At 42.3% G+C, this 8,392-nt stretch overlaps 1 non-coding gene across 1 annotated transcript; it reads right to left on the reverse strand.

The window, feature by feature from the left end:
• Positions 1–2,244: 2,244 nt before the first annotated feature.
• TRNAA-AGC (transfer RNA alanine (anticodon AGC)) lies at positions 2,245–2,317 on the reverse strand. The gene has a single exon. It is a non-coding gene; the product is annotated as a tRNA-Ala (tRNA).
• Positions 2,318–8,392: the final 6,075 nt, after the last annotated feature.

Genomic DNA, 8,392 nt, shown 5'->3' on the forward strand with positions numbered 1-8,392 from the left:
AATTAACTACCCCAAATGAAACCAGGGCACTAATATAGACTCTGCCTATTAAATTTATTTATTTATTTATAGTTTATTGCAAAGTACAAGGAAGGTCTGAGAACAGAAACACATTCTTCTCAGTTCCTAAGCCCCAAGACCATAAGTACCGTATATATAAAGATACTCACTTCCTATGCTGAAACTGTTAAATATCTTCATAGAATCACAGAATGCTTTGGGCTGGAAGGGATCTCAAAGCCCACCCAGCTCCACCCCCCGTCATGGCAGGGACACCTCCCAGCAGCCCAGGTTGCCCAAAGCCCCATCCAGCCTGGCCTTGAGCACCTCCAGGGATGGGGCATCCACAGCTGCTCTGGGCAGCCTGTGCCAGGGCCTCAACACCCTCGTAGCTAATATCTAATATCTACCCCTATCCTAATATCTAATCTAAATTTGCCCTTTTAGTTTAAAACCTAATATCTAATCTAAATCTACCCTCTTTTAGTTTAAAATTTTCTATAAAGTTCTTCATGTCTCTTTTCTAAAGCACTTTTACAGGTTTCAGGAGGTTCTTAATACCTTGTTGTCATTTTTGTAAATTGATCTCTGATGGCTTTCTCCCTGGTTACTTATTCCACAGCTGCTGTCTTGACAAGGCAACCAGCAGGAATCTGCTCATCTTTGGACTCCCTTAACTCTGCTAAGATGCAATTCATTCATTACAGAGACATAAATACCAACCTTCTGGTTTCTTCATGCAAGCACACCTTCTAACTGATCATTACCAGAAACAGCAGGGTATTCTCCATAACAACAACTTCATTTGCATTTAATGATGCTGCATTAGGCGACATTTGAAATGACACTAGAAAAGGTAAAATAGTTCTGCATTGATTCAGGAAGATGGCAGCAGCTCAGTTGCTTTTTAATGAAAGTTGTGCTATGTGAATGTTTCCAAACGTGTATCTAGTGCCTCTCCTGAGAAGTGGGAAGTTGGCTCTTTTTTACTTTCCGTGTAACCAGGATGTTCTAAACTTTCTAACTTGCAGGGACTTGCTTTATTTACCTTCCTCTAACTCCAGTGTTGGTTTTGTTTCCAGCTTCCTGCCTCTCTCTTATTATACTACACAAATACTGCTGTGTAAGTCAAAGGGAAGTAGTCTTCATGCTAACTTTTAGTTGATGGTAATAAAAGGTTCTGTTTAAAGCAGTTTCTCTCCTACCTTTTTTTTAGTCTTCTCATTGATTTTAGTGGACTTTGTCCCCCTTGGCTATTGAGTTGGGTCATTTAGCACCTATAACCCCTGAGTATGTATGAGCAAGTCTGCTCCTTTATTTGTTTTTACAGTGTCAAAGACCCAGAGAGCCCAGCTGATCCAGGAGTGGCATCTCACAGGGCTGCTGGAGTCTACATGCCCGCATGAGAGAGGAGCCATCCCTCGCCACATCTCCCTCCCAGTGCTCCCAGCAGAAGCAGCTGCCTCACAGCCTTCAGCCACCTATTTGCCCTCTTTAGGAGTCATGGTAGGGCGCTGTTCCCAAGCTACTTTACATATTATAATCATTAATAAGGTCACCCCTCAGTCTCCTCCAAGCTAAGGAGACACATCTCCCTCAGCCTTTCCTCATAAGGGAGATGCTCCACTCCCTGAATCATCCTCGTGGCTCTGCGCTGGACTCTCTCAAGCAGTTCCCTGTCCTTCTTGAACTGAAGGGCCCAGAACTGGACACAATATTCTAAATGCAATCTCACCAGGGCAGAGCAGAAGGCAGGAGAACCTCTCTTGACCTACTAACCACCCCCAGGCTGCCATTGGCCTTCTTGGCCACAAGGGCACAGTGCTGGCTCATGGTCACCCTGCTGTCCACTAGGACAGGATCCCCAGGTCCCTCTCCCCTTCACTGCTCTCCAGCAGGGCAGTCTCCAGCCTGTCCTGGTGTCCGGGGTTGTTCTTGCCCAGATGCAGGAGTCTACACTTGCCCTGGTTATATTTCATTAAGTTTCTCTAGCCTATCAAGGTCCTTCAGCCATCCAGCACAGCCTTCAGGCATGTCAGCCACTCCTCCCAGTTTAGTGTCATCAGCAAACTTGCTGACAGCACAGCCCATTCCCTCATCCAAGTCATCGATGAATATATTAAACAACACTGGTCCCAGTACCGACCCTTGAGAGACTCCACTAGACACAGGACTCCAACTCGGCTCCATCCCATTGACCTCAACCCTCTGGCTCCTTCCCTTCAGCCAACTCACAGTGCAAAATGGAGAATGCGGGCATCGATCCCGCTACCTCTCGCATGCTAAGCGAGCGCTCTACCATTTGAGCTAATTCCCCCTAAATTCCCTGGGCTAAATAAAATAGTAAACTGCTTTGCAAAGTGTTGCTGTTGCAAGAATAATTCTTAAATATATCAGAAAAGGTCTGTTTTTGTTTGTTTGTTTGTTTGTTTTTCTTTTTGCTTTTTTTTAATGATGTGAATATGAAAGGGAATGCAGGAACATGGCAGACCTGTATTAGGAATATCTATGCAGGAAAACGCAGTATAATAAATGAAACAGAAAGTATTTTCCCATGTGAGACAAAGAAGAGCTTGTAATCCTCCTTTCTTTATTAGAGCTCATGATCAAGTGTATGATTGAGTATTGCACTGCGTACGAGCTTTTAAATTTCTTCATACCATACACAGGGTAGCCAGGAGTGCACCAGTTAGAAATGCATTATCCTTTGGCTTTTCTTTTTATGATCTCTGGTGGCTCAACAAAGGAATCAGGAGCAAATTCTGTTGCTTCTATTACAGAGTGTAAGGAGAAGCTTTCTTCCAGCTAGTGCAGGCCTGCCATTTACTTCAAGCAAGTACTTATCTCTGGGAGCATACCAGGAAGGAAACTATAAAAATACATTTGAGGATCTTGTCAAGTTAAAAGTGAAAGACAAAGAACAAGCCTCTGCTTATATTTCAGTGCATTCCAAAACTCAGCCAGCCAGACAGCTGTGTGTACCCTGTATCACAATAGAGAGAGATTACTCCTGGCTTTTACCTTTAAATCTACAGTTCCATTTTCCTTGTACCTTTCCTGTTACTGCGCTTTTTCTGTAATGTTCAGAGAGAGAGAACTTTATATGTCAGGGGAAGAAAAGAAAAGAAAAGCCATCAAGAGCTTTCTTAGGAAGTATCTGTTGACCTCCAGTTGGCCCAGAAGTATGTGCACAGAAGAAGCAGGATTTTACAGCACAGGAAGTCAAAGCAGTAGAGTCTGTTGCAGAATTTGCAAACAAAGATTTAACTCATATAAACCTCAGCTTCAGAGGCATCTGTAAAAAGGAAATGGAAATTATTAGACAGCTTTAATGGCAACAGAAACTGCATTTTTCCTTATAGTATTTGTATGCTATATTCACAAGTACGTGCTTATACTTGTACACATTCTTGCACATTCTTGCTCACTTACCTTGCTCTTTGTCAGGAAGGAAGACCACACACAGAAAAATGTGTGTTGCAATAGTGATGTTTGAAAAAGTGATGTTTGAGATGCAGTAACCCCTCTGTGGCATGTAGCTAGACAGCTGTCAACCGGAGAGCCTCGGTGAATACAACAGACCCGAGGGGCTGGAAGATGCTTTCTGCACCACACAGATGGACTCGTGACCATCCTGCCAGGTGCAGCATGGCCCAGGCATCCAAAGGAGTGGTTCTGACCAGCTTTTAGAAAGGCTGATGGTGAGACAAGAAAAAACAGCCCAAGCACCTAGGGGTCTACTTCAGGGTGACCAAATTGTTCTCTGGCCTTTCTCCCAGCTGCACCGAAAAAATGTCCCCTGCCTACAGTGGGAACTCATATACCTAATCATGGATTAATTTGTCCCAAACATAGACATCAAATGCACCTCATGTGAGGTGCTCCAGATTATCAGACCTGGCTTCCCCTGCCACCCCAGGGGAAATTGGGGGTCCCGTGTGTGGTCACGGATTGCCACAGCTGAGTGACTGAGCAGCTCTGCTGCAGAAACATGCAGTCAAGCACCTGCAGCATGCCCTTAGCTCACATACAGATACTCTAAATTGGAAATCATAATCTTGAACACAATTATACCAATTCCTTTTTTTTTTTTTTTTTTTTTTTTTTCCATAAAGCATACCCAGTTCAGCCTATTTCTGAAGTACAGCTAGGGAAGTGCCAGAGCACTGCTAACTAACGATGAATTTTCACTTCAGTGTCTACTGTGAAGAACCAGATCAGGTTTACTGGGGTTTCAACGCAAACCAAATGTAGGTGTCCCATAGATTTCTAGCATGACTGAGGAATTTTATGGGTTTTACTCATTTTTTTATAGAGCAGAATGGATATGACATGATATTTTACAGGGACTTAAAGACAAATCCCTGTCCCAAGAGGCTTAAATGATGTAAGGAGTTTAAAATGGATTAACTTCTATCAACCTTAAGGTGTATAGCTTTTGCTTCTCTGCTCATTTTCTAACCAACTAACCCTTGTCTTTCTCTGAGAGCTGACACATGATGCTTTACCAGTTCCTGGAGAGCAGAAGCTATTGCAGCCTGCATAGCTGAAATTTAATGTGTTGAACTAAACTGTGTCTTTTAAATACAAGCCAGATGGTGGAAGGTTGTGGGAAAAGAAATAAAGCAACAACTGGACATTTAGTGGAAAAAAAACATCCTGAGCATGACTGGGAAAGAACTGCAGATGGGAGCTCTCACATGCTCCCACAGGCTGTGCCGTGACTCTTTCCTGTGCTAAGCCGGCAGTCCTCTGCAGCGCCTGCACCCTTCATTTAGCTTTGCTTGTGCAGAGCCAGAAGAAATGTAAGTGCTCTTCATTCACCTCAACAGCTACAGAGAGCCTCAGCACACATCACATTACTCTAAGATCTGGGTAGCAGTCTGCTTTTTAAGGAAATTCATCAGTAGACCTGCTAGTCAAAGCAATGAAAAGTTACACCGAGGAGGTGCAGAGCTTGTAGAGATTCCTGTCTGGTACAGGGGGAAAGCTCCAGCCAGCAGCAGCCACTCACACAGCTGCTTCCCAGACTGGCCAAAATGTCAAGAGTATGGGAATTAAATATATAGTAAATATATACAGCAATTAAAACGTGATTTTTTAACACTGAATTTTTAACTCAAAAATCAGATCTATATTTAAATGATGCAAGAAGTACGTACTTCTACCTCACAGCAACTGCTTTCCCTCTCTCCTCTCCCCCTTAAAGCAAAAGTAGGCAAGAGCAGATTGAAGGAAGCATCACCAAATATTTCCTAATTAAGTATTCAAATATCTTTAAAAGTTAATTTGTTGAACACCTGCTTCAAGCCACTTGCTGTTCAAGAACTGATGTTGTTATCCCACAAAATGCTCATTAACTGTGAATTAAAGCCTTTTGTGCTTCAATAGAATTAGAAAGCAAATGTTCAGAGACCAGCAAAGTGCACAAGCATCTGACAGCACTCTTCAGAACTAGAAACTGCATCCAGTCACCTTCACCTTCACAGTAACCTTGAGATAAATTTGCAGACTGACAGCAATGGCAGAATATATTGTTTGGAGAAACATACCTCTCACCAAAGCACAAGGCAACTGTGACCTAAGCTGTATTACACCCTCATGAGGACTACATGCACACACCCAATTGCTTTGTGTGTGAGTTATCTTGAGAAATGAACATCCTATATGTAAACAAAAGAGATTTGACAATAACCCTTACTTCAGAAATTATTGTTAGGAAAACACTTTATCTGCCAGGATTTTAGGGGTAAATGTTCTGATCTTTTTTCTTGTGTTTTCCCAAGCTCTTATCTTCTGAGCAAAATTCTCATGACATTTTTCAGCATCTTTTGTCAACAATACAGAAAAAACGATGCTCCTTTATCTACCTACACAACGAAGTAATGGCCCTAGAAGTTGTATACTGAATACCAAATACTCACATAAAATTGCTCATAATCAATCCCCCAAAGTCATTAACATTTTGAATAATTAATAAATTCAAGAAAATTACAATCTGTTCAAAGACAATCCATGAAAAAAAAGCCCAAGACTGCCAAAAAAGTTCTTTGTTGTAAATTATTGCCCTGCTGATTCAGTTGCATCAGATAAAATGAAGCACTCAACTCTTCAAGAACCAAATGTTTTGCTAGCCTTTCTAATGGGTAGCAAACAGATTAAATGAAGCACACAGAAACAACTAATAGAGGCGAAAACTTGCAGTGATGGGATATTATCCTCAACATATCTGACATTTCATATATCTGAAACACTGAGATTACTTGTAAGTAGAATAATAATAATAATAATAATAATAAAATACTAGTAAAGTAACACCAAAGCAGGGGTTATGCTGAGACCAGAATGAGTGTCAGCATACATTTTCATGAGGCACAGCTGGAAGGTCTGGGAATGTGCTGTGTAACCAAGCCTATTAAAATTGAACTGTGTGATAACTGCTGACACAGCAACTGAGCTGCTTATACCTAAAGCAGCCCCACAGCTGGTGCACAACAGCACACATCAACACACAGACCAGTGAGCACCAGTTGATCTAGTCTGAGGTCATCGGAAGCATTTTTAAAATGATCTTCAAGACTAAAAAATGGGCAACACTGAAAATTACCACTGGGTCTATAAACCGCTGCCAAGTCCTTTGTGGTATATGAATGATCCACTTTAATGAAATGTGACATTTTCCTCCACAGTATACTCTGAAAAGTATTTGGTACAATAAAGGTAATATCTGAGAAGCTTTCATCCTCTCAGTTTTCTGCTAATAAAACACAGACACTAATCAGATGTTGCCTTTTAAGTGCAAATCAGAGCAGAGATTCACATTCTTAAGGGTATTTTTACAGTGCTTTGTCCTACTGTCAGATATAAAATGTGTGCCAGCTGTAAATGAGTAACTTGAAATGCTTCTTCCCTAGGATAATTTTAGTGTGTTTCTGTTAGTCAGACCAGATGCCAACCTTGTATTTTTTGCACGTATCCAGCTATCGTCCCAGCACTTCCCAGCACTCTTCCCCCTAACCCAGCTCAACCAACATTTGAGGTGTATCCATAGGCCCATCGATGCTTCTCCCTTGGGAGATTGCCTGCCCCAAGCTCAGGTCACCTTTCCTCCATTGTGCCCATGCTGCTGAGATGCCTTCAGCACCCTGTGCTGTTCAACTGGGCCAGCAAATAGAGCTGGAGGAGGTCCTTAGGACTCCCATGCAGTGGGAAGAATGCCGCTGGCAGACCTGTCCTGCATTTGGAAGCAGCAGCCATGCACGACAGCACACGGAGATATAGATGGGCTTCAGTGGTTACCAGGTCAGAGATTTTAAACAGCTCCAGCAGCCAGGTTGGGATGGCATATCCCACAGAAAAGGACTTTCTACCCCCTTATCCCTCCAACAACCATTTAGCACTGAGACAATAACTTGATAAAACCCAAATAACCTTGAGGTAGTCGTATGCTCAAACATTTCCTTACAAAAACACTTTGAGGATTTAAAATTGTAAGGAACCCATTTACCAGGCTGTGGTAAGGGAGGTACTGGGATGTTAAAAAGAAGCAAATAATCAGAGTAAGAAACATTTTGTTCTGCTGTACATCTCTTTCTTCATACATTGCCAGGAGACAGTAATGAGCAGTGAGTCATGAGCAGAGTTTTACCAGAATGAAAAGGGGCAGAAATAGACCCTGCATATCCTCTCCACATCACCCCATCCCATACACATCCAGATATTCATTAATTAAGGCCTGAATGTAAATGATTGTGATTATTGCAAATTAATGCTGGGAACCCATCCAACAGTGCCTTCCAATAGGTGCTGCTGAACAGAGGAGGCACATATGCTTCTCCTCACAATGCCACCAAGAGCCTTGTCTCCTGCCATGGCTCCCCAGTGTGAACGTGCTCCTGGCAAGGCGTTTTTACATCGTGCCTCCAGCAGCCCTGAGGCCTTAGGGCACAGAAAGAACAAGGTTAAGCAAGTTGTAGGTTTATTCCAAATGTAACAGATCCTTAGAGCCTTAGAAACAGTCATTTGACAACTAGCAAAAGGTTTTCCATGCATACAGAAGACTTAGGCAATACACTAGGAAAAGAGTTGTCTAATCATTGTTGAAAGAGTGACTTACAGAAGGGTTTGTGCTGCCATAAAATATCCTTTCATTGCAGTCTTACCCAAGTGGGTTTTGCATGGATGAAGTTCTGTCTCTAGGGAATAAGAGCAACTACAGAAACCCACCAGAGGCTTTTCTAAATTCATGTTATCATTAACCCTGATAGGATTGATACAGCTATCTGAATAACACTGAATGGCATACTCATCGCCTCTATAGTGCCTGGATGCAAGTCTCCAGCCAGGCATTCTAGAAGAATTCCAGGTTAACAGAAAGTAACAGCACCTTGAG

The sequence above is a fragment of the Anas acuta genome, chromosome 1, assembly GCF_963932015.1.
Source record: "Anas acuta chromosome 1, bAnaAcu1.1, whole genome shotgun sequence".
In the NCBI taxonomy this organism is placed as follows: Eukaryota; Metazoa; Chordata; class Aves; order Anseriformes; family Anatidae; genus Anas; species Anas acuta.